Source organism: Camelina sativa, chromosome 14, assembly GCF_030686135.1.
Source record: "Camelina sativa cultivar CO46 ecotype springtype chromosome 14, ASM3068613v1".
Taxonomy (NCBI): Eukaryota; Viridiplantae; Streptophyta; class Magnoliopsida; order Brassicales; family Brassicaceae; genus Camelina; species Camelina sativa.
The window spans coordinates 18,198,180-18,224,356 of record NC_141893.1 but is presented as its reverse complement, the minus strand read 5'-3'; the positions used below and the strand labels follow the sequence as shown (position 1 = coordinate 18,224,356).

At 41.7% G+C, this 26,177-nt stretch overlaps 2 long non-coding RNA genes and 1 pseudogene across 6 annotated transcripts; 2 read left to right on the top strand and 1 right to left on the bottom strand.

Annotated features, from left to right (window-relative positions):
- Positions 1-3,657: 3,657 nt before the first annotated feature.
- On the bottom strand, positions 3,658-5,140 carry LOC104742041 (uncharacterized). Of its 4 annotated transcripts, none has more exons than XR_015580683.1 (3): positions 4,908-5,140; positions 4,181-4,312; positions 3,658-3,896 (listed from the first exon to the last, which is right to left on the bottom strand). It is a non-coding gene; the product is annotated as an uncharacterized LOC104742041 (long non-coding RNA). The 4 variants fall into 4 exon arrangements; XR_015580684.1 differs by having other exon boundaries at positions 4,181-4,330; positions 4,908-5,074; XR_015580682.1 differs by lacking the exon at positions 4,908-5,140 and adding an exon at positions 4,455-4,838.
- A 13,352-nt stretch (positions 5,141-18,492) lies between these two features.
- Positions 18,493-19,817, top strand: LOC104742040 (uncharacterized; annotated as a pseudogene). The gene is made up of 3 exons (XR_015580132.1): positions 18,493-18,620; positions 18,812-18,970; positions 19,044-19,817. The product of XR_015580132.1 is annotated as an uncharacterized LOC104742040 (transcript).
- A 1,300-nt stretch (positions 19,818-21,117) lies between these two features.
- LOC104742039 (uncharacterized) lies at positions 21,118-23,183 on the top strand. The gene is made up of 4 exons (XR_015580133.1): positions 21,118-21,814; positions 21,894-21,977; positions 22,069-22,138; positions 22,633-23,183. It is a non-coding gene; the product is annotated as an uncharacterized LOC104742039 (long non-coding RNA).
- Positions 23,184-26,177: the final 2,994 nt, after the last annotated feature.

The window sequence follows — 26,177 nt, the reverse complement described above, 5'->3', positions numbered from 1 at the left end:
AAATAAAGAAGAAAACTCGAAGTAAAACGTTCCTTGAGTGAAAGAACAAAATAAACTCTAAGACTCGTAATCTAGACACAAACGAACAACAAAAAACAAATCCTAAAACTAAACAAGACTCACAACGAAAGCTAAAACATCAGAGACTAACACAACAAAGAATTAAACAAATGAACAAAATCAAAACAACACAAAACGAGATTAGGGTTTAGAATCGCTCAGCCTTTGGCACAGAGTTGGCTCTGATACCACATAATACGAACTCCCTAGGATGAAACTCTGATGGAGGCTGATGACAGGTAAGTGGCGACGTGAATTGATGGTGATTATGCACAAGTGGATTGCGAGTGACGGCAGGTGATGTTCAAGAGAGAAAAGCAAGGATTCGATGGTGAAAAGTGTTAGATGGTTATATGGATTCAAAAATAAAGTGAAGAGTTTCTTAATCACAAAGTGTTTAGAAACTCGAAATCATGAACGCATTCACGAGTTCGGATTGAGAGAACAAAGATTCAACAATACTTGTTACATAAAACTTCTTCGCTACCAAACAAGGAGGCGTCGCTTTTGGGTTTTATAATCAACCCTAAGGCTCGACACTCCAAACAGCAGGAAGTTCAAAATAAAACAACAAGGCGTGTAAAGGAAATAAGAAAACAACGAAGCGTCTAGGTGATCTGTAGTAGTACAGAAGTCACTTGTATTAGTACAGAAGTCATTATTCCCTATTGGTAATGACTTCTAGATAACTCGACGTAGTGATCCATTTCCCTCATTAAAAACCATATCGAGAAAACCCATTGGGACAAAACTCAGCTATGGGAAAAAGAGTACAAACTTCACACCTAAGTTATCTAGTTATCATTACCGGGTGAAGTCTTCAGGGTGGATTTGTTGAAGACTTAGATCCTCGGTGGATTGAATGACTCGTCAGCTATGAGTGCATGAGCTTCCTTGGCCATCTCCTTAGCTCTTGAACGAGTGATCCTTCCCACGATCTCCGGTTTCTCTGCGGCTTCTGTCTCCTTGCTGGCCACGATCATATCACTTTCCCTCTTGACTAAAGTTGTTCCTGTTTCACCTTGATCGGTGGGTTTTGTGGATGGTAGCAAAGCAATGGCTTTGAGTAAGGGAGTGTTTCCTCTTTCACAGAAAATTTCATTGACTAGTGTTCTTTACGTCCCAACATTGAACTGCACTTTGATCTCTGTCTCTAAAATTGTGAAGCAAACTAAGTGCATGGCCACCTTTACTGATACAATTTGTGTTTTACAAGTCTGTTTTTCAAGGACTTTGATTGGAAAAGGTGAAGAGCGTGATGGGGTTTACTATCTTGTGGACGTTGCAACCGCAAAGATTCATACAGTTAGTGTCTCTTCTGATCAAGCTTTGTGGCATCAACGGTTGGGCCATCCAAGTTATTCACTTCTTTTGGTTTTACCTATGGTTTCTGTTTCCAGTTCTTCTAATAGCTCTTCCTCTTGTGGCGTGTGCTTTTGATCTACGAAAACTAGAGAAGTTTATCCTGATAGTATCAATAAAGCTTCTGATTATTTTTCTTTAATCAATTGTGATGTGTGGGGACCGTATCAAGTGCCTTTTTCTTGCGGTGCAATTTTTTTTTTGACAATTGTTGATGATTTCTCAAGATCAGTATGGATGTATCTGCTACTTGGAAAATCTAAAGTACGTACTGTCCTCACAAACATTCTTTCTTACACCGAAAAACAGTTTGGCAAGACAGTTAAAATGGTTCGTAGTGATAATGGAACATAATTTTTGTGTCTTTCATCCTACTTTCGGCAACATGGGATTATTCATCAAACTGCGGGTGTTGGGACACCACAACAAAATGGACATGTGGAGCGGAAGCATCGCCACATACTTAATGTTGCTCGTGCATTGTTATTCCAAGCCAGTCTTCCTATCAAGTTTTGGGGAGAAGCTGTCTTAACTGCTACGTATTTAATTAATTGTACTCTAACGTCTCTGCATAACAACCGTTCTCCGTACGAGGTTCTTCATGGAACTAAGCCTGATTATGATCAGTTGCGGGGTTTTGGGTCGTCTTTCTATGTATACAGTTTGTTTCGTGACAAGGACAAGTTTGGAACCCGTAGCCGTTTTTGTGTGTCTGTTAGCTATCCATTTGGCCAAAAAGGGTGGAAAGTATTTGATATGGAAAATAACAAGTTTCTGATCTCTTGTGATGTTGTGTTTCACGAAGACGTCTTTCCATTTTCCGAATAACTTACTGAAGTGTCTCCTTCATTGTCTGTTGTTGTTCATGTACTGCTTGATTATGACTTGTGTATGCCTATGGTTGTCTCTAACAGGGGGAATATCAAGTTTTCTTCTTCGATTGTGCCTGATGGTACTCACATATCCTCTATTTTGCCACAGGAGCCAAGCACTCAGTCATCAATGAGCAGGGGGCTTCTGCAGGTCCTCCTGCTTTCTCTACGACGGACTCCACGTCGCTTCCTACCATTCCTGCTTCTGTACCTGCAATGCCGAGTTCGATAAATAAACCACCGTCTATTTTTTCTTCTTCTCCAATTCTTGCAGACGTCACATCACCTCGCCAAGGCAAAAGAACAGTTCGACAAAATGTACGGCTCAAAGATTATGTGTTGTATAACACTACGTCTGATCTTCCTACCCATCATGCTCTCTCTTCCTCTGTTTCTCAGTCATCGTCTTCGGTCCAAGGTACATCTTAGTATCCCTTAACTGATTACATCTCCAATACTCTGTTTTCAGCAGGTCACCGTGCGTTTTTAGCTACCATCACTGCCATTTCTAAACCCAAAAGTTTCAAAGAGGTGGTTTGCAATAAGGCGTGGAACGATGCTATGTCTACAGAGGTGGATGCTCTTGAATTCAAGAAAACATGGGATGTTTGTGATCTTCCGCCTGGTAAGGTTGCTATTGATTCTGATATTCTCAATGGGTGTATAAAACTAATACCGTGCTGATGGTTCTCTAGAGCGTTACAACGCTCGACTGGTTGTCTACGAAAATAAACAAATAGCAGGGGAAGACTATAATGAACTTTTGCCCCGATTGTTAAAATGACCATTGTGCGTACTCTCCTTCGGCTTGTCGCTTCTCATAAGTGGGAGGTTTTTCAAATTGATGTTAATAATACTTTCCTCCATGGTGATCTTGAGAAAGAGGTCTATATGAAGCAACCACAAGGTTTCCGTCATTATCATCCCGGTAAAGTCTGTAGAAAATCGTTGTATGGGCTGAAACAAGCCCCTCAGTGTTGGTTTAAGATGTTCTCTGATGCATTACTTTGATTTGGTTTTAAACAAGCGTACGATGATTATTCACTTTTTTCTTACACTCGTGTAAATATCGACATTCGCGTGTTGACACTACAAGAATATTGGGTATTAATAGCATCTGAATAACGCTATCTAACGAAACCATAGCGTTTTGACTAACGCTATATTTGCGCCCGTCATCATAGATCAGACACTTAAAATAACGGTTTTATGTTATGCTATCATATAATAGTGTTTATTTGTCTATAATTAAAAACTATATAATAGCAATTTTTATCTGCAATTGTATATTCAATTATTCAGATATGAGATCTGAATCTGAATTTAAAATTTAAATTTTAAATTTTAGATATTTGTAATCAAGTTTATAAAGCAAAAAATAGTCAATAATATTATTTATAAAAATTTACAAAGACAATGTTATCTAAATATTATTACTCAATGTAGAACAAAAAGAAATTAAAACTTAAAATTGCAAAAGAAACCACTAAGTCATCATCGCTTCTATTTTCTTCTCCTATCTTCAACACCCACCCAGTCTCGTTGTCCGCATCTTCAACCCATCTCATACCTTGATTTTTTAATATATGAAACAGTCAAGATCTGCAGAAAAAAGGAGAGAGGACAAAACGAAAATAAAAGAGAAGATCTAATAGATTAGAGCTTGAATTAAGATAATTTGGAGTAAATTTTAAGATCTGAATCAATTTTAAAACTAAACTGTAGCAAAAGTTCAAAGAATCGAGCTTTCCATTTAAGCTAAATTGAAACAAAAATATTAAGCTAAAGCCTGAAACAAACGGAAAAGCTTCTTAGAGAATCAAAAGCAAGCACAAGACTTCCGCTTGATAACGACACCCAAACTAGTATAAAGATTAAACCCTAACCTTGAATCTGACTTCACGATATGTTGTCTCATTCCTCACCATATCGTTTCTTCCTTCAGCAGTCGCCGTTACAGATCCAATGCTTCGACAAAAAGATCTTATTCTTCGTTCCCAATTATCACTCACTTTCATCTATGAGAACATCAATTCCTTCAAAGATTAGCATCGTTGCGACTCAATTAATATAATCCAATGCATGAAGAATTAACAAAATCATAAGAGTTATGAATAAAAAACACAAATTGGTGAACCCTAAAACAAAATCTCAACAGACTCAAACGCTAAGATGAGGAAACGACGACAGTTCTAGGAGACGGGATGGTGGCAACGCCGACGAAGTAGATCCCTTGCAAACTTCAGAGAATCAACGAAAGAACTCTGTGGTCACATCTTATTCGGTTACTCCGGCGATAGAGATTGAGCGGTGACGAGATCTAAAACAGATCTGGGGGTTCATTATTTTTGGTGGAGAAGAGGAAGATGACACATATAGTTATGAATCTGGATTAAGAGTTTAGATGAGTATCCGTAGATGGACAGAAACAGTGAGAAATTAAAAAGCTTGATAAGTGAAACAATGGAGGGAGAGTAAACGAAAGTGAGAGGGAGAATGAATTAGGTTTTTCGCATCAATCAAACACAGCGTCTCTTTTTCGACAAACACTATAAAAAGTATGTCAACCATAGCAAAAGACCATTAAACGCTATATTATAATGCTATCAATACCTCGATTTCTTGTAGTGTGAACTATGTTGATCATCTTCTTATTTGTTGGAATGTAGCTATATGATGCAAAAGTTCAAAGACTACTTAGAGTAATATTTCTCTATGAAAAATTTGGGGAAATTGAAATATTTCTTCGGTATTGAGGTTTCTCGAGGGTCAGAGGGAATATTTTTGTCCCAGCGCAAGTATGCCTTATATATTATTGTCGATACTGGCAACCTTGGTTCTCGTCCATCTGTTACTCCACTTGAGCAGAATCACCATCTCGTGGATGATGATGGTCCGTTATTGACTGATCCTATTTTGTATTGTCGTTTGGTTGGACGTCTCTTGATGTGAACGCCGGACGCGGTCGTCTGCCGAGTCGCACGGACGGACGGACGCTACGGACGGACGGACGGAGACGAACGATGGCTAGCGAACCGAGTAAGAAACTCGACCTCGGTTGACTGGGAAGAGATGGGGGCGAAAGGGAAACACAACTAACGATCGGTTTTGACCGCGGTGCGATAGAGACGATATGGTTCGAACGGCGGTGTACACGAGCGGTGGAAAGCGTCGTACGCCGTCTAGAGAGATCGATCCCGGATCGGTCTTTCTAGGGTTTCTTTCAAGCCCAGTCCCGGACTAAGATGCGAGAAAGAGAGGGGAGACAAGAACACAAAGAATCTCTCTTTGGGAAAAGTTATATTTTATTCAAGTCTGAAGAACCTAAGCTCGTGGCGTTGGACGCTTTAAATAGCGTAAGGGTTTAAAGGGAACTAGGGCACGCGGACTCATAATGGACCGCACACGTAGCCCTTGACGCGTCTCCACAGACGGTGAACACGTCACACTATTCCAACGTTCACAAGGGAAGGATCTAGAAAAGGTTCAAAACGCAAAGCTTAAAGAAAAAGACAAAATAGGCCACGTCCTTAGGCTGAACGCGGGAACCGCGTCACTGACTTCAAAACGCGGCGTTGTGCGTCAGGACTCGTCGCCTCGTTAAAACCTTCTCCGGTAAACCTCATGGGAAAAACCCGAAGTAAGGGAAAAGAGTACGAGTCATGATCCTGACGTCTTGGCGCCCTCATCCTTGGTTAAGGACGAAGGCTGTACGGACGGTCTCGCCGATGGTTGCCTTGTCCGAGTCGCTCTCTTGGTCTTCTTGGACGAAAGCTTGGACGAAGTGGTTAATCTTATGCTTGGATGTTCTGGCCGAGCTCTTCGAGCGAGTGGTTGCACCGGGAGTTATCCTAGGCATGCTGGTCCGGAGTTGTCCTGCGGGTGATCCGAGTGTTCCAATGGTGTCCGGGTCTTGTGCGAGTGTTCCTGGTCGGATGTCCGATCCGGTGCTCACATCATTCCCTCCCCCTTGCGAAGGTTTTGTCCCCAAAACATCTTCGTCATCACCTGCATCAAACGGAACAAGATCAGCAACGTTAAACGATGTGGACGTATTGTACTTACCGGGCAGCTCGAGGCGGTAGGCATTGTCGTTGATCTTCTCGACGATCCGGAATGGTCCGTCGCCTCGGGGGCTTAGTTTGTCTTTCCGTTTTTGCGTGAAACGCTCCGGCCGTAGGTGCAGCCAGACCCAATCGCCAGGTTGAAAGAGCATTGGCTTTCGGCCCTTGTTGGCAAGGCGTGCGTATTGCTCGTTTTTCCTCTCGATGTTGGCTCGGACCTCTTCGTGCAAACGTTTAACCATTTCGGCCTTAGTGGCTCCATCTTGACAATCGGTCTCGTCCGGTGGCAATGGTAGCAAGTCCATCGGTGTTAAAGGCTTAAATCCGTAGGCGACTTCGAATGGTGATTTCTTGGTGGCCGAGTGAACCGCTTGGTTGTAGGCAAACTCGATGAGAGGAATGCATTCTAACCAGGTTCCTTTGTTGCTTGCGATAGCCGTTCGGAGTAATGCGCCAAGTGTCCGGTTGACGACTTCGGTCTGTCCGTCGGTCTGAGGATGCGCGGCAGTGGAATAGAGTAACTTCGTGCCCAGCTTTTTCCACAAGGTACGCCAGAAGTGACCAAGGAATCTCGGTTCCCGGTCCGAGATGATCGTCCGCGGGAGGCCATGAAGACGGATTACATGGCTAAAGAATAGATTGGCTAAGCGCACTGCGTCGTTGCTCTTCTGGCATGGGATGAAGTGCGCCATCTTGGAAAAACGATCGACCACCACAAAAATAGTGTCATTCCGATGTATAGGCGGTAGTCCGAGGACAAAGTCCATGGACAAGTCGACCCAAGGACCTGTCGAGACTGGTAGCGGTGTGTAGAGTCCGTGGGGATGAGTGGTTGACTTTGAGGCTCGACACACCACACACTGGCCGCAATGCTTCTCGACCATGCTCCGCATCCTTGGCCAGAAGAAGTGTTCTTGAAGCATGGTTAAAGTTTTAGCCACGCCAAAATGTCCGGTCAGACCTCCACTATGCGCTTCTCGGATTAATAGGTCGCGTATAGAGCCGGCTGGGATGCAAAGGCGCCGACCTCTGAATAAGTAGCCCTCATATACATAGAACTCCGCATAGTTGCCTTTACCGAAATTTTTGAAACATTCCCCAAACTCAGCGTCTTCCGCGTACGCATCCTTGATGCTCTCGAACCCCAAAACTTTGGCGTCCATGGTGGTGATTAAGGCGTGTCTTCGGGATAGGGCATCGGCGACAACGTTCTCCTTTCCTTTCTTATACTTGATGACGTATGGAAAGGATTCGATGAACTCCAGCCATTTCGCATGCCTCTTCTTGAGATTCGTTTGGCCGCGCAAATGCTTCAAAGTCTCGTGGTCCGTGTGGATTACGCACTCCCGAGCTAACAAGTAGTGCCGCCAAGTCTCCATGGCTCGGACCAACGCGTACAGCTCTTTGTCATAAGTGGGATAATTAAGAGTGGCCCCGCTGAGCTTTTCGCTGAAATAGGCCACCGGTTTGCCGCCTTGCGTGAGAACGGCTCCAATGCCGACGCCCGATGCGTCGCATTCCACCTCGAAGGTCTTGTTGAAGTCGGGTAAGACAAGGAGAGGAGCTTGAGTGAGTCGCTTCTTGAGTTCCAGGAAGGATCGTTCTTGTTCGGCTCCCCACTTGAACTCCTGATTCTTCTTGATCACCGCGGTAAGGGGTGCGGCGACCGTGCTAAAGTCTCTCACGAACCGTCGGTAGAAACTGGCCAGCCCGTGGAACGATCGGACTTGGGAAACGCTGGTAGGTGTTGGCCATTCTTCTATGGCTCGGACCTTCTCGCCGTCCACCTTAAGCCCCTGTTCACTAACAACAAAACCTAAGAAGACAAGTTCATTAGCAGCAAAGACGCACTTTTTCAAGTTAGCGTACAATTGCTCTTCGCGGAGAGTGCTTAAAACAAGTTCCAAATGCTCGACATGGTCAGATAGGCAAGAGCTATAAATGAGGATATCATCGAAATAGACCACAACGAACTTGTTGATAAAAGCTCTAAGCACATGGTTCATTAGACGCATAAAGGTCGAAGGTGCATTAGATAGACCGAATGGCATAACCAACCATTCGTACAAACCTTGCTTGGTTTTGAATGCGGTCTTCCATTCATCTCCTTCTTTCATCCTCACTTGATGGTATCCACTTTTGAGGTCGATCTTAGAGAAGATGGTTGATCCGCTGAGCTCGTCTAACATGTCGTCAAGACGCGGAATCGGATGCCGGTACTTGATCGTGATGTTGTTTACAGCCCGGCAATCGACGCACATGCGCCAAGATCCGTCTTTCTTCGGAACAAGTAGGACAGGGACGGCACAGGGGCTAAGACTCTCTCGGACATATCCTTGCGACATGAGCTCGGATACTTGCCGCTCCAGTTCCTTAGCTTCCTCCGGGTTTACTCGGTATGCGGGACGGTTTGGTAGCTGGGCTCCAGGAATCAAGTCGATCTGATGCTCGATTCCTCGAAGAGGTGGTAGACCTTCGGGCAAGTCATCTGGGAACACGTCCGAGTATCGCTTAAGCACGTTCTTGATTTCGTCCGGGAGTGTATCCCCCAAGTCTCCTGTTCCTTCAACCAACAAATCTCTAAAAACCATCAATAACACTTGGTTGGAGTCCTTAAGGGACTTTCTAACGTCACTTGACTGGATCAGGAAGTTCATTTTAGAGTCCGAATCCTTAGACAACTTGGATTGCATTTCGCGGACTTGCGTCGGTGTTAAAGGCTTTAAACTGATACGTTTGTTATCGTGTACAAACGTATACTGGTTGGTGCGTCCGCAATGTGACGTTCCCTTATCAAACTGCCATGGTCTCCCCAGTAAGAGGTGACTAGCTTGCATCGGTACTACATCACATAGGACTTGGTCCTTGTACGGTCCGACACTAAATGGGACGAGGACTTGGTCCTTTACGCGTATCACGGTCTTATCGTCTAACCACTTAAGCTTATAGGGCTTGGGATGGCATGTGGTGGGCAAGGAAAGTTTCTTGACCATGTAGGAGCTCGCTACATTCGTGCAGGAGCCTCCATCAATGATCAAGCCACACACCTTCCCGCTTACCGTGCATCGCGTGTGGAAGATGTTGTCTCGTTGGTTGGAGTCGTCCGGCTCTTGGCTGGCATTGAGGATTCTTCGGATCATCAACAGCTCTCCAACTTCGGGCTCAGCTATGGCTTCCTCCAAGTCCGCATTGTCTTGGTCATTTGCCTCGGACCTTTCTCCTTCGGACTCGAGTTCTCCGGACTCGGTAATGATCATGGTGCGGGCATTCGGACAGTCGCGGGCATAATGGCCTCGGCCTTGGCATTTGAAACAGACGATGTCCCGACTGCGCGCGTTGCTGGTTGTCTTGCGAGGATCTTGTCGGCTATCCTTGGTGGTTTCTCTTGACTTGAATCGCGAGTCGACGACGGCCGTTTGGGACTTCTCTTGTGGCCGGTTGGAAGGTGATGCGCTTGGCGACCAGTTGGGAACACCTTGGGCTCTGGTCCGGCTCGTGGTGGCGATCTTCTTCTTGACTTGGGCTTCGATTTGCACTGCTAAGTGCAGCAGCTCTTCGAACCCCTGGTATGGTTGGCGTTCGACCTTACGCGCAATCCGGTCCTGTAATCCATCAAGGAACTGAGCCATGAGAGACTCCTCGGAGTCTTCTACTTGGAGTCGGTTGCTTAGGTGCTCGAACTCCTCGTAATATTCCTCCACGGATCGCGAACCTTGCGTGAGTCTCCTAAATCTCTTTTGGAGCTCGCGATGGTAAAGTGGTGGAACATAACGACGTCTCATGACGGTTTTCATGACTTCCCAAGTGGTGATCGGTCGGTCATGATTGCGACGCTCATCAGCGACCAGACGATCCCACCATGTGAGTGCGTGGTCGGTGAGTTGGGCCACGGCGTAAGAAACTTTGCGTAACTCCGGATAGTTGTAGCACGAGTAGATGTGGTCCATCCGGCTTTCCCAATCGAGGTATGCTTCGGGGTCGGACTTGCCGGCAAAGGTCGGAGGTGACAACTTGTGCCCTGGTTCGTACCGATCATCGCGTCGGTATCGTTGTCTTGGACGCGGTTCATACTCGTCGTCGGACTGGTCACTCGGTTCTGGTTCTTGCCTACGTCGTCGCACGGGCGGCGGATCTTCTCTCGGAGGATTGGCAAGTTCAAGTCGGGCTAATCGTTCGGCCAGACGTTCTATGCCGTTACGAAGGGCCGTTAAGGTGGCACCGATCTCCGGCGGGGGTAATGGAATCTCCGGTTGTTGTTGTGCAGCCATAGCGTCCGTGGTACGGATGGTGGTCGTACGGATTGAAGGAGATACGGTACTTGGAGCCGAGGGATTGAAAAAAAACTCGGACGGTTGATATCTCGGACAGACTTCGGGTCAAGAACGGTAGATATCACGGTCGGGAGCTGATTCTCGAACGGTGACGTGGACTTCGTCCGTACGCGATGCGCTGGCCGAATGAGTCACGTACCTCGTCCAAACCAAAACGAATATTCGTGAGTATAATGCGTCTAAAACTGACGGATGAGATATTTATTTGGGACAGTCAATGATTGAAGACAGCAGAGCTAACGACAACCTATGACTAAACCAAAAGAAACCTACACGCGCCTAAAAGCAAACTCACGCACAAAAAGCAAAACTTTTGGGACCACAACACAAACCCAAAAGCAAACGCGCTACTTTATGGATCTAAGGAGTCCTAGACAAGAACAACGACGAACAAAAAGAAGAACAGGAAGAACACGAAACAACCTAAGCACACGTCTAATAACACAACACAAACACCAAAAAAAAAAAAAAAAAAAAAAAAAAACTAAAGACTAACTCAGCAAGCGGAAACAAGAATAAGCGATCTAGACTAAGACAAAGGCTAAAGATCGAAATTTTAAACAAAAGGAAGGAGTTTCTGGGTTAGAAAGACACAACCTTTGAGTCAGGAGCTTTTAGAGCTCTGATACCAGCTGATGTGAACGCCGGACGCGGTCGTCTGCCGAGTCGCACGGACGGACGGACGCTACGGACGGACGGACGGAGACGAACGATGGCTAGCGAACCGAGTAAGAAACTCGACCTCGGTTGACTGGGAAGAGATGGGGGCGAAAGGGAAACACAACTAACGATCGGTTTTGACCGCGGTGCGATAGAGACGATATGGTTCGAACGGCGGTGTACACGAGCGGTGGAAAGCGTCGTACGCCGTCTAGAGAGATCGATCCCGGATCGGTCTTTCTAGGGTTTCTTTCAAGCCCAGTCCCGGACTAAGATGCGAGAAAGAGAGGGGAGACAAGAACACAAAGAATCTCTCTTTGGGAAAAGTTATATTTTATTCAAGTCTGAAGAACCTAAGCTCGTGGCGTTGGACGCTTTAAATAGCGTAAGGGTTTAAAGGGAACTAGGGCACGCGGACTCATAATGGACCGCACACGTAGCCCTTGACGCGTCTCCACAGACGGTGAACACGTCACACTATTCCAACGTTCACAAGGGAAGGATCTAGAAAAGGTTCAAAACGCAAAGCTTAAAGAAAAAGACAAAATAGGCCACGTCCTTAGGCTGAACGCGGGAACCGCGTCACTGACTTCAAAACGCGGCGTTGTGCGTCAGGACTCGTCGCCTCGTTAAAACCTTCTCCGGTAAACCTCATGGGAAAAACCCGAAGTAAGGGAAAAGAGTACGAGTCATGATCCTGACGTCTTGGCGCCCTCATCCTTGGTTAAGGACGAAGGCTGTACGGACGGTCTCGCCGATGGTTGCCTTGTCCGAGTCGCTCTCTTGGTCTTCTTGGACGAAAGCTTGGACGAAGTGGTTAATCTTATGCTTGGATGTTCTGGCCGAGCTCTTCGAGCGAGTGGTTGCACCGGGAGTTATCCTAGGCATGCTGGTCCGGAGTTGTCCTGCGGGTGATCCGAGTGTTCCAATGGTGTCCGGGTCTTGTGCGAGTGTTCCTGGTCGGATGTCCGATCCGGTGCTCACATCATCTCTTGTATCTTCTTCATACTTGTTCGGATTAAGTTATTCCATCCATGTGTTGTCCCAATTTATGCAACAACCACGCGAAGCTCATTGGGATGCTGTTTTACATGTTTTGAACACGTACCTAAAGCTGACACTGATTTGTCTCGCACAATGTATTGCGACTCGGATTGGTCTTCCTGTCCTATCACTTGTCGTTCATGTGACATCCCTGTTTCAGAGACTTGTAAAGAGGTTTAAAAGAGTTGATTTGGCCACCTATGTAACCAAAGTGCACTTATCTTTTTGGTCAAGGATCCTGAGAGAACTCCACAGTTAAGCGTGCTTGTGCTGGAGTAGTCTTAGGATGGGTGACCTTCCGGGAAGTGAATGTCGGAACTGTGTGAGTGAGGACAAAACACATGGAAATATCATGTGGTGATTTGTAGGGACGGTAACAAGTCTTTAAAACCTTCCGGACGTGGTAAACCGTCCTTCAGATATGGATGGGCTCACGGGCCTAATGAGAGGACATGAGGCCCATTAAAGAAGGTGGGACCATGGACTGGGATTGGGCATGGTCCCACTAAGAGGTGGCGGTTGGGGTGTTACAAGTGGTATCAGAGCCGAAACCAAACGAGTGTGGAGTCGTGTGGGCTCACACCGTAGGGGGTGAAGGTCTTGGTGTGCAACGAGGACGTTGCGATCTTTTAGTGGGGGTGAATTGTGACATCCCGGTTTCAGAGACTTGCGGAGATGTTTAAAAGAGTTGATTTGACCACCTATGTCACCAAAGTGCACTTATCATTTCGGTCAAGGGTCCTGATATAACTCCACAGTTAAGCGTGCTTTAGGTGGAGTAGTCTTAGGATGGGTGACCTTCCGGGAAGTGATTGTCGGAACTGTGTGGGTGAGGACAAAACACAGGGAAAAATCATGTGGTGATTTGTAGGGACGATAACAAGTTTTTAAAATCTCCCGGACATAGCAAACCGGGCGTCAGATATGGATTGCCTCACGGGTCTAGTGAAAGGACGTGAGGTCCATTAAAGAAGGTGGGCCCATGGACTGGGATTGGATATGGGGCCCACAAAGAGGTGGTGGTCGGGGCGTTACAGTTCCCGTAGTATGTTCGTTGTGCTTCTTGGTGACTCTCCAATCGCTTGGAAAACTAAGAAACAAAAAACTATTTTTCATTCTTCCACTGAAGCTGAGTATCGCGCAATGTTTGTCACTCTGCATGAGATACAATGGCTTCGTAAGTTGTTAAAAGAATTTTGTATTAAATACAGTCTGAGAGTAAATATCTTTAGAAAGATGTTCCTTCTTGTCTTCACTTCTCTCAGTTCCCTGCTTTCATACATAACTTGATCTTGCTCATCGATCGTTCATCCAAAATTTCCAACGCGGTTATGTGGTCAGAAATACAATGGAGTATTTTCTACATTTTTCTCTAATTGTATAACAAGTTTATTAATTACATATATTAAAATACAGAAAATTTATATTGCAAATTTTGCAACAAAGATACTCTAAAATTAGAAAATTAATACAAATATAACACTTTCCTATCTGAAAGAATTGATGAGAGTAAAGACACACAATGTGTTAAAGGAAGAATTAATATTAGACTCTCATGATCATAATGTTACAACTTATATTCTCTTATATACACAAGAGATTTCCTAAACTAAGATAATATAAATTTAAATAATATATTTAGATAATTGCAAATATTCCTAAACTATATCTTCTAGATTCTTCTCAATCTTCATAATTTACATATTCTTGGGTTTGTCATCTCTACCGTCGATCTCGGTCGATCTCTGGTTCCCCATATCCCAATACCCCCGGAAAACTCATACGTGGTAACACAGGTGAGGTTGGACAAATCTTCAAAATAACGGCTTTATACCCGGCTGTCGGGTCATCATCGACGTTTATACCCGGTCGTAGGGTCAAAGCGGCTACAAAACCCAGCCGTTAAGTCATCGACGTTTATACCCGACCGTAGGGTCATCAACGGCGTTTATACTCGGTCGTAGAGTCATCAACGGCGTTTATACCTGGTCGTAGGGTCATCAACGGCGTTTATACTCGGCCGTAGAGTCATCTTCGTGGCATTTATACTCAGCCGTAGAGTCAATTCTTTAGGTTGTGCTCGATTAAGCAATAAACCCACAATTAGGATAAACTTGGTAAAATATTGTCACCATCAATCTTCAACACCATGGATGAACCAAACCGGTTCATGTTCAAATCTCATGAAACACTATTAACACCACCATCACATACGTCTTCATTATTTTTTTTTTCACTTGGCCAACTGGCCGATCACCATCGTACGTGTTCATAGAGATAAGAGATAAGAAACGACTCACGTTTTTTTTTTTTTTTTTTTTTTTTCTTTAAATCCAAAGAAACAACCAATCCAGTATGCTCGGTTTCATAACAAAAAAAGGAGGAATAAAATCAAAAAGAGTGAAACTTGCATAAGAAGCAAGCAACAATAAGTCAAAGAAATTAGAAATTATTATGAAATATAATTGTGACATGTAGTATTACACTAACTCAACACTTGTCATTACCAAGTGTATAAGTGTGTGACTCATGTCTTTTGTTTGTCACTATAAATAAGGAGTTGTTGTAAGACGAGTAAGATATATAAGTTGTCTTTGATCAAAGAAAGTGTTCCCAATCTCTCTCTCTAGTGGCTGCTTCTCTCTCTCTCTCATTTCTTGTTCTCTTTACAAAATATTACAAACACATATAAGTGTATTCTAGTTATAATTCATAACACGTTATCAGCACGAACGACTCTCGATCCGTTACAAGTTTGAGGTAAGAATTAAGTTTTGTTATAGTTGTTTGAATTTAATTATTTTACATGCATATTACTATGTGTATTATATATAGAGTAAAAGACTATATATACATTCTTGGTCATAATGGTAGGCTCTGCCTCCTTGATCATTTAGATCTACATTCTTGATCATTATGGTAGGCTCTGCCTCCTTGATCATATGGGGCCACAAAGAAGATTGGGTATATATGTCGGTTATGCATCACCGAGTATAATTCGATATCTTGAACCCCAAACTGGTGATATGTTTACGGCACGTTTTGCCGATTGCCATTTTAATGAAGATGAATTTCCAGCGTTAGGGGGAGAAATTAAACAAGTACCAAAAGATATTACATGGTATACACCATCTTTGATATATCTTGATCCCCCCACAAATCAGCGTGAAATGGAAGTTCAGAAAATTGTACATTTACAAAGTTTAGCAAATCAATTACCAGATGCGTTCATAGATACAAAAAGGGTGACAAAGTCATATATCCCCGCTGCAAATGCACCATCAAGAGTTGAAATTCCTAGAGAGGAACTCGATGGAAGCAAATCTAATGAACCTAAGGTTCAATTGAAAAGAGGGAGGCCAATGGGCTCTAAAGATAAAAATCCCCGAAAGAAAAAGAAAATGGGAGATGAAAAGGTTCAAGAAGTTCAAGAAGAACCAAATAAAGAGAAAAATCCTCAGGATGATACAGAAAAATATGAGATTTCTATTAACTATGCCAAAATGGTACATTATGGTATAGAGATGAAATCGATGATGATAATGGAATATTCTCTTTTTCTATATCTAAAGAGATCGATCATGAAAAAGATGATCCAGATCCAAGGTCCGTATCAGAATGCCAACAAAGGCCTGATTGGGAGAAATGGAAAAAGGCTATGCAACTTGAGTTGCTCTCCCTCAATAAAAGAAATGTCTTTGGACCTCTTGTCACTGCATCTAAAGATGTAAAACCTGTTGATTGCAAGTGGGTATTTGTGCGAAAGAGAAATGAGAAAGATGAAATAACACGATATAACGCCCGACTTGTTGCACAAGGTTTTTCTCAAAGACTTGGGGTTGATTATGAAGAAACATATTCTCCAGTCATGGATGCAATTACATCCAGGTACTTAATGAGTCTAGCAGCTTCTAAGAATTTAGAAATGTAACCTATGGATATATTGACAACATATTTATATGGATCATTGGATAATGATATATACATGAAAATCTCAAAAGGATTTAAGATTCCTGAGGCATTAGACTTAAGTCTAATGAAATTTGTGCGATCAAATTACAGCGATCACTTTACGGGTTAAAACAATCCGGGCGCATGTGGTATAATCGCTTAAGCGAATATCTATTAAAGAAAGGGTATGTTAAAAATGAAATATTCCCATGCGTCTTTATAAAGAAATCTCCATCGGGATTTGTGATCATTGATGTATATGTTGATGATCTTAATATAATTGGAACTCAAAAGGAGATTGATGATGCAAGAACTCATATGAAAGAAGAGTTCGAAATGAAAGATCTTGGAAAGACTAGGCTCCAAATAGAACATTTCCAAGATGGAATATTTGTGCATCAATCAAATTATACGAAAAAGAATTTAAAGCGCTTTAATATGGACAAAGCGACTCCTTTGAGTACTCAAATGGTCAATAGATCTCTGAATGTCGATAGTGATCCATTCAGACCTTGTGAAAATAACGAGAAAATACTTGGTCCCGAAGTACCTTATATGAGTGCTATCGGTGGACTCATGTATCTTGCAAATTGCACTAGACCAGATATTGCATTCGCTACGAATCTACTTGCAAGATACAACTCATCCCATACCCGCAGGCATTGGAATGGGATAAAACATATTCTCCGTTATCTTCAAGGTACGATTGACTTGGGATTATTCTATCCTAGAAACTCTTCGGTTGGTCTTGTTGGTTTTGCAGATGCAGGATATTTATCAGATCCACATAAATCCCGATCCCAAACTGGATATGTTTTCACAATTGGAGGAACTGCAATCTCATGACGCTCACAGAAACAGACTTTGGTCGCCACTTCCTCAAATCATGCAGAAGTAATTGTTTTTCATGAAGCATCGAGGGAATATGTATGGCTCAGATCAATGACTAACCATATACAAGAATCGAGTGGAATAGTCATCATCAAAGAGCCAATAACATTATTTGAAGACAATGTTGCTTGTGTCGCCCAAATCAAATAAGGTTACATCAAAAGCGACAAAATAAAGCATATACCTCCAAGATTTTTCTCCTACACTCAAGAACTCGAGCGAAAGAAGGAAGTTGATATTCAACATATCCGCTCAAGTGACAATGCAACATATCTATTTACAAAGGCGCTTCCGACTACCACATTCGGAAAGCATATTCACAGTATCGGAATGCGTCATCTACGAGATTTATGAAGAAAGATTATACATATCTTTTCGAAGGGGAGATTACATTACTATACTCTTTTTCCCTTGTCATGGTTTTTATCCCAATGGGTTTTTCCGTGACAAGGTTTTTAATGAGGTAGTACGTAACTCGTCAATGGTGATGGATAATCAAGGGGAAATATTATGAAATATAATTGTGATTAATCAATCACAAGACACATGTCATGACAATTGTTCATGTAGTATTACACTAACTCAACACTTGTCATTACCAAGTGTATAAGTGTGTGACTCATGTCTTTTGTTTCTTACTATAAATAAAGAGTTGTTGTAAGAAGAGTAAGATATAGAAGTTGTCTTTGATCAAAGAAGAAAGTGTTCCCAATCTCTCTCTTGTGGCTGCTTCTCTCTCTCTCTCATTTCTTGTTCTCTTTACAAAGTATTACAAACACATATAAGTGTATTCTAGTTATAATTCATAACAGAAATCTATTTTTTTCCAAGAAGAAACGATGGAAAATAGATAGAACATCATAGAAGCGGAAGCAAAGAAAATTCTAACCCATAGGAATAGAGATCTACAGGATCGATTGCTCTGATACCATGAAAGAATTGATGAGAGTAAAGACACACAATGTGTTAAAGGAAAAATTAATATTAGACTCTCATGATCATAATGTTACAACTTATATTCTCTTATATACACAAGAGATTTCCTAAACTAAGATAATGTAAATGTAAATAATATATTTAGATAATTGCAAATATTTTTAAATTATATCTTCTAGATTTTTCTCAATCTTCATAATTTACATATATTCTTAGGTTTGTCATCTCCACCGTCGATCTGGGTTGATCTCTGATTCCCTATATCCCAATACTATCGCTTCCTTTTTTCCGGTGAGTGAAAACTATCGCTTCCTGTGCTACATCTTTTAATCGTAAAAAAATGGGAAAAACAATCGATAAGCTTTATTGTATATTAACTTTAGAATTGGAAAGGATTTTTAAAAAATTATTAGCTCCTAGTCCTCCTACCTACACACTACACCGATGAGGTAAGCGCGTGGTTCCTTCTTTTTGTATAATATTATTTTTTGGAAATTTGGATTCGATTTAAGGCTAGAGTGATGATCCAGGGTTCTTTTCTCTGTCGCCCGATTCATTGAACTAACTGCGTTGAGAAATTTAGATAGTTTGCGTTTTGATTTTTTTTTTCATCTAAATTGTTGCCTTATTTACTGAAAAGCCAACAAAATTTACATCTGGAGCTTTCCTCGATCATGAGTTCATCTGACATCTTGATCATCTCGAAACAAATGGCTTCAATGTCGATGACTGACCATGTTCGTGTTCTCCGTCATAACAAGAGATTACCACAGTCTAGATATTCCCCATACACTTTAAGGTCAGACTCAGTGATCTTTTATTATTCCCTTTTGGTTTGATCTTACAAAAAGTGAAAAGGTCAATTTGTGCAGGACTAAGGAGAAGCAGAAAGAGGAGGCTGTACGACTCGGAGTTGAGCTCTCTCTCTTTGTGGCTGAAGCAATGTTTTTATTATCTGATGACATACGTTCTATGTTAGTCTTCTGTTTTTGGCTATTCAAGTATGCTGGAAAAAAGAAAATTTGACGGACCCGTTCTAGGAAGAGTGTTTCATGTTATACAATATGTTTTTGAAACATACATCAAACCAAAGAATGGAGTCCATCAAGATGGTGGCAAATCAATTCAATGGGAACAGTTCAAAACGTCTTCCTACTATTTTTCTATTGGAATCAGAGTTTTGACTCGCATTGTTTCGGTTCTTGAAGCTGGTGCCTTCGTGAAACCGTCTGGTTTAAAACACTACAACCAAGAGCTTACAAAGCTAGAGGAAAATTTTAGGTCCATCAAGGATGTATCAGAGGCGAATGGATTTGCGAGAGAAGCTATAGAGTCTAACATTTTTCACATTTGGAAGTCTCTCTTTGAAACGACACAGGATATGATAAGCCCTAATAAGGCTATAGTTATTGAGCTGTTTAGGCCTCTTTTGAACGAAGAAAGTCGTGATGCTTGCTCTCGTCTTCTTACTTCTTTACACATATGAATCAGATTTCATAGATTGGCAGATTCTATATAAAGACAGAGTCTATGAGTAGAAGAAATTAAGGTTGTATAGCATAAAGAGACTTGAAAGGCGTTGAAGCTCTACATTAGGAAGCATCATTGAGTATTGTTTAAAGTGTATATCAGATTCCTTTACGTTTTCCATTGAGAGTCACTTTGTCTTTTATCCAAAATCACAAAACCTCACCATGTTCTCTCTAGTCTTTACCAATCAAAGGACTACAAGTTCACATTTTTGGTAGTACCTCTTGGGATACTAAAGAGTTTAGCCGATCATCACCAAGAAAAGGGACTTCAAGTTTGGGCAGCTCTCAAGAAATTAAGGTTGGTACTTGGTAACCATTAAAAATCAAATTGCAAAGCTTGACACGCAGACGGAACATGCAAACTAATTAAGCTGAGGCAGAAAGAAAAATAATGTGGGTAAGAAACTTTCATATATAATTTTTAAAAAAATTGTACACAACCAATACTGGTATTGGCATATATACCTTAAAAATGTCTCTACATATTGTCATATCGCCGATCTTTGAAACTCTTGCGGATGCTACTGCTCCTCAATGAAAATCCTGCTTCATCAAAATTGTCCAACCAAAGGCGAAAGATATATTTAACTTGGCATCAGAATGCAATCTGTTAGTGACAAAGCTTTGTGATGATTTATCATTTACAATTTACAATTTGCAATTCACAGTTTTTGTTTTTAATTATTAAAAATACATTAAAAAGTTAAGAAACTCTACTTTGAAAAAAAAAAAAAAAACAAGAAAGAATCTAGAAAATTATTTTTTTAGAAAGCTGAGGGAGTTCTCTGATATTTTCAGGATGGAGTGAATGTGAATTTGACACTAGTTTCACTTTTCAAGTAGTTTATAACTTTATAGGGGGTTTTAAGAATTGAAATTGTTTTGGATGCCATAGTTCTTTTACATTGTGTTGTAATTGAAATTGGGATTGATTTTATTTTCGGACATTGTAATCTATAAATTCTAAAATCTAAACATTTTAAACTTGTTTTTAACAATCCCATTTACATTTTCTTATCCCATATCACGGATTAAGTATATATTCTTATCCTGTTAATGATTAATCGAACATTACTCACCCTCAATATTTTCTTGTTAAGTCAATGATCAGTAGAGTCAAGCATATGTCGGTTCCCCAAAGTATCCACTATCCAGCACCGCACCGATTCAAGTTGCCCTTGGATTTTTGATAGCCATCTATTTTAATATCGCTAGAAATAGCATATTATCTGCATTTGTGTGTGTGGCTGTCATCGAAGGAGATAGTTTGACCTCGATCTTTCAACTTTCAACTCTCAATATGTTTCCATTGTGTATTACTCATCTTTGAATATACGCAGTTGAAAAAATTAGAAACAAAAGATTTTTATCACTTATATATTTTTCTTTTCGAATATCTTTTGATTACACGGTCAAACTAAAACGAGTGAAGTCTAACAACGCGCATATAAATATATAAATATTGCACTTCGGTTTGCATTGAAAAATATAATATCAATCTGCTTCGTCAGTTTTTCAAAAGGGTTTACAATCAATTGTAGTACTAAGCATTTCACAAAAGCCTTTCACAAAAGCAGATAAAGATGTCAAACCGTTCATCAAGTAGAAGCCGTTCAATAAGTAGAGGTCGTGCATCCAGCAGAAGAATGCCAAGTAGTACATCAAACCTAAGGATATCAATCCGTTCATCAAGCAGAAGAAGGTCAAGTGGTTCATCTAGCAGAAGTCGTTCATCACGCATAAGAATCTCAAACCGTTCATTAAGCAGAAGTCATTCATCAAGCATAAGAATCTCACACCGTTCATCAAGCAGAAGAAGGCCAAGTCGTTCACCAAGTAGAAGTAGGTCAAACAGTGCATCAAGCATAAGAATCTCACACCGTTCATCAAGCCGAAGGAGGTCAAGCCGTTCATCAAGCAGGAGAAGGTCAAGCCGCTCACCAAGTAGAAGCAGGTCAAACAGTGCATCAAGCAGGACAAGATCAAGTTCACCAAGCAGAGGAATGTATCACGCACAAGTACTAGAACGTCAAGCATTTTATCAAGAAAAACAATACGGTCAATACCAGCCCGTATATCAAGCGGAAGAAGGTCAAGCCTTGACGAAGAAGGTCAAAACAAAGTTATTTTTAATTTATTTTGACAAATATTTTCTTCAAAAATAGTGCTAATTTTTCTTAAGTGATGCAGTCAACTTCAGCTACTATAGAAGGGTCGTTGAAGATATCGGAGGACGGGATAAATATAAGCAACTATATTCTGATAATCTTGATTGTAAGGGTTTTTTTTTTGTTTTAATAACTTTTTAGTTTTATGTAGTATTATTTTACAAATATTTAACTAAATAGTTCATTTTCCCTTGCAGTTAATGTTGGCAGCCATCATGGCTTATATAATTTACTAGATGTTGTGCCCAATGCGGGCCACGACCCTCCGTGAGTTGTGAAAGTTTTTAGCAAGTATTCCGTTTAAAGTTTTGTTAAACAATGTAATTGCAATATTTGAAATATTGATGATATTTTTGAGTTTTTCAATACATGTTTATTGTATATATTTATAACTACGTACGTAAAGCTTTTTGAGTTCAAATGAGTTTTTTTTGGAAAATTTGTTAGAAATGTTGTTTTTAGGTATTCTTTTTCAAAAATACTTTTTCGGAATATTTTTATTTTTATCATATTTTACATAATTACAATATGTTAAGTTTATTTTTTTTTTTTTAAATTTTAGGTTTGGATATTCTATTTTACATTTAGTGTACAGTTTTAGGGAATCAATGTCCATAAAACCATAATTTGTAAAAGAAAGAGCTAGTATGCCAACGTTTTGTTTTTAATTTATTTTAAATAAAAAAAAATACAGAAAATACTAAAACTTCTTACTCTATTCATTCAATCTAATCTAATGACTTTAAATACGTTATTTTCAGTTTCAACCAAATGAAACAAAATCAGATCTAGAACAAAGAAGAAAATGACGAAATCGAGAGAGATAAACGTGAAATCAAACGAATGAGTGAAGAAAGGTGATTAGATCCTAGTCGTTGATGGATCTGTGTTGGCTTCAGATCCAGTGAAAAACGGCTTGTTGGATTTTGCGACGGATCTGTTAAGGGGATGTAGTTTCTAAATAGAAGACGAGGAAGCGGTGAAAAGGAGTAGTGAAGGTTGACAACGGAGGATGCAGTGAAAAGGAGTAGTGAAGGTTGACGATGGAGGAGTAGTGGAAGGTTGACAACGAACAATCGGCAATTACAACATTGAATGAAGCAAAAAGAAACGAATTAGTGAGCCTGGCGGTGCTAGGGTTTAGAATTGTAAAAGTTGCATCTGCAACATTTGTACCATTTTGTACCAGTTGTCCTATTATATCTTTATTGTACCAATTGTCCTATTTATCACTCGGTTGTACCCAGTTGTCCTATTATATCTCAGTTGTACCGTTGGTCATATTATATCAAAGTTGTAACATTTGTATTAATAGTCCTGTTTTTTTTTTTTGTCAAACCACTTGCATTTCATTAATAGTCAACCGAGTAAGAGTTCATACAAGCAAAGGGAAGAACATTCCCTACAAGGGCAGTTGTAACACCCCGCTCCCATGGTACGTATCATGGTACACGCGGTACATGACACGGTACGTATAATGGTACGTGTCACGGTACGTCCGACAGGGATGATCGATATACCCGAGAAGGACGATCGGTATGTCCGATAGGGACAACCAGTACATCCGAGAAAGACGATCGGAACGTCCAACAAGGACGATGGGTCCAACAGTAAAGGTTGGGATCAGGAAGGATCGGGACGTGTCCGGAAGGATCCGGACGTATCCAGAAGAATCCGGACGTATCCGGAAGAATCGGGACGACTAAATCGAAATGGTGAAGATATTGGAAATATTGCCGAGAGAGTAAGTATAGATGGTCAGTGACGTGATGGTCCATGCGCGGACTATCGACCCAATGGTTATTCTGCGAGAATTGGCTCGAGTGGCTACGGACAGAAAAGGAAATGTCGCGCATTACTGATTAAAGGAAATTATCGGCTAAGTGACGTGGAAAAAGGAAAGAGTTGATCGGACCGGTTAATGGGCTATTAGCGCCGCAAAAGAAGAGAGTAAGGTTTCCTAGGGTTTATTATGTGCGGATGCACGCTAAAGGAGTGCCGCGAAGAGTTTCACGAAGAAGTCATGGAAGAAGAAGGATCCCTAGAGAGTTACCGAAGGGTTCCGAGAGAACAATCGACTAACTGGTCGAGAAGGGGTCGATCGTGATTGAGGAAGGACGAGTATAAGGTACAGTATCGGACGAGTATCGGAGATGATATCGGACGAGTATAAGAGACGGTATCGAGGAAAGTCGCGGTACGAGGATAACACGAATGGTGATGCGATGGTTGGTACGGCAGTCCACGATGGATGGTACGAGAGTAATGCAGTACCATGCCCGATGGGTGGTACGGGACTTGTCACAAGGGATTGACGAAGCAGTCTTTCTGCGGCTGGACGGAATCAAGTATTCCAGCCCATCTTTTATTGTCTCTTGGTCACTTTGGGGATGGCTGGCTGTGTGACTAAGTAACAAAAAAGGGTGGTCCAATATGGTCAGCATACACGGACATAAGGATGGTACGAGAGGTAGCAAGACGCAATGGACTACGGTATAGTTGGATGGTGCATGCGGTCCAGAGGCTACGAATCTCTAAGGTACATATTTGACAAGGTTGTGAATAGGGTTGAGAGAGCTTTGGCGCTTGAGAGTGATTGCTAGTGCTATCACAGGTTGAAGACTAACCTTGGACAAGCCAAAGTCCTAGTCCACGGTCAGATAGCTTGGATTCGGGATCAGATTGACATAGAACTTCAAGCAGAAGGGTTCATGAAACAACATCACAAAGGAGGCTACTACCAGGATGCTCGTAGAGTTAAAGTGACGCCATAGCAACAATGATGAATTACTTCCCCAATGGATTCCACAAGGTGCGTAATATTGATCACACCATTGGCTAAAATATGGCTTTAGCAGTTTAACTAGCAGAAGATACTTGGGTTTACATAGGTTCAGAGTTAAGGCAAACGTTGAGCTGAATGGTTCCCTGAGGTTGATAGATAGGACAAGATTGGGTTCAATAATCGTGGGGTATGGAGGCATAGGATTGAATGAGTATCGGTAACCACCACTCCTTAGAGTCATGGTCATAATGTCGTTACTATTCAAACGATTAGGCATGTGAGATATCTTCCTGCGGTTGCTAGATTGCAACTTATTGGCTTTGATGATTAGGGAAGACAGAAGCATGTGATGAAGGAGGCTTCGGTAACCACCGCTCCTAGGAGATGGGATCATAATGCCGAAGACCTTCAAGCTTCCGATGGCATAGGTAATCTCTCTAGGTGACTCCTAACAAAGGGTTCTCAAGAAGCTCTGGTACCAGCCTAGCATCGATGGTGTTTGACATTCCGATTGACTTCGGACACCTAGTTTCATCAAGCTACACAAAGCTTTGCTAGAATTGGGGAGAGATGAGTTCAGTTATGACCTTGAGATAAGCTTAGAAAGCCTTGGGATACATCTTTTGTAATTGGGTTTTGAAATCCTTAATGGGCCGAAATTAGCTGAGCCCACCAAAAGGAGACTTAGGTTCACCTTGGTTGGTAGGAGCGAGATCTGAATGCGGCTGCCGGACGGAGCTGCTGAAGGGTTTTGCGGTGGCTCAAGCATCTCCGAAGACAGGAAAGATTGCGGTTGAGGGCTTTGATCACAGTTTGAGGCGTAGGGAAATAACACGATGAGCTTGGATTCTCCGGTTTGAGAAGTCAAAGCCAAGAGGAGAGAAACGCCGTGTGCCATCGACGTCTCTACCAGGCAAGGCGCGTTTGACGGTCCAAGAGTGGAAGCTCCAGCCATCAATGCAACCTGGTGTGAGGACACCTCTTGGAAATTCGAAATCCCAGATTAATAGATCAGTGCTTCTTCTAATACCAGATCCAGGGGGAGTACTTGTAGATGGTGGGAGCCGAAGAGTACCAGCCATCTATTGCTCCATTTGAAGACCAATAGTTTTGCCTTTGTTAGCCTCATGAGATTTGGTAGGGTTTAAGAGAGTTTCAAAGAGTGAAAAGGATTAAACAGAAGGACAACAAAAACAAGAGCTCGAAAACAAGAGAAAGTAGATGGGGTAAACCATTTGTACTAGTTGTTCTATTATCATTTAGTTGTATTAGTTGTACTATTCATTGAGGGTATTTCGGAGAAATCGCATTTTCAATGGCATACAGACTAAAAATGGCATGCCAAATTATTTTTTTTTCACTTTATGGCATTCTAGCCTCACACCCAGTTTTAAGGGGGCGTGATATGATCATGGCCAGCAAGGAGACAGAAGCTGCAAAGAAACCGGAGATCGTGGGAAGGATCACTCGTTCAAGAGCTAAGGAGATGGCCAAGGAAGCTCATGCACTCATAGCTGACGG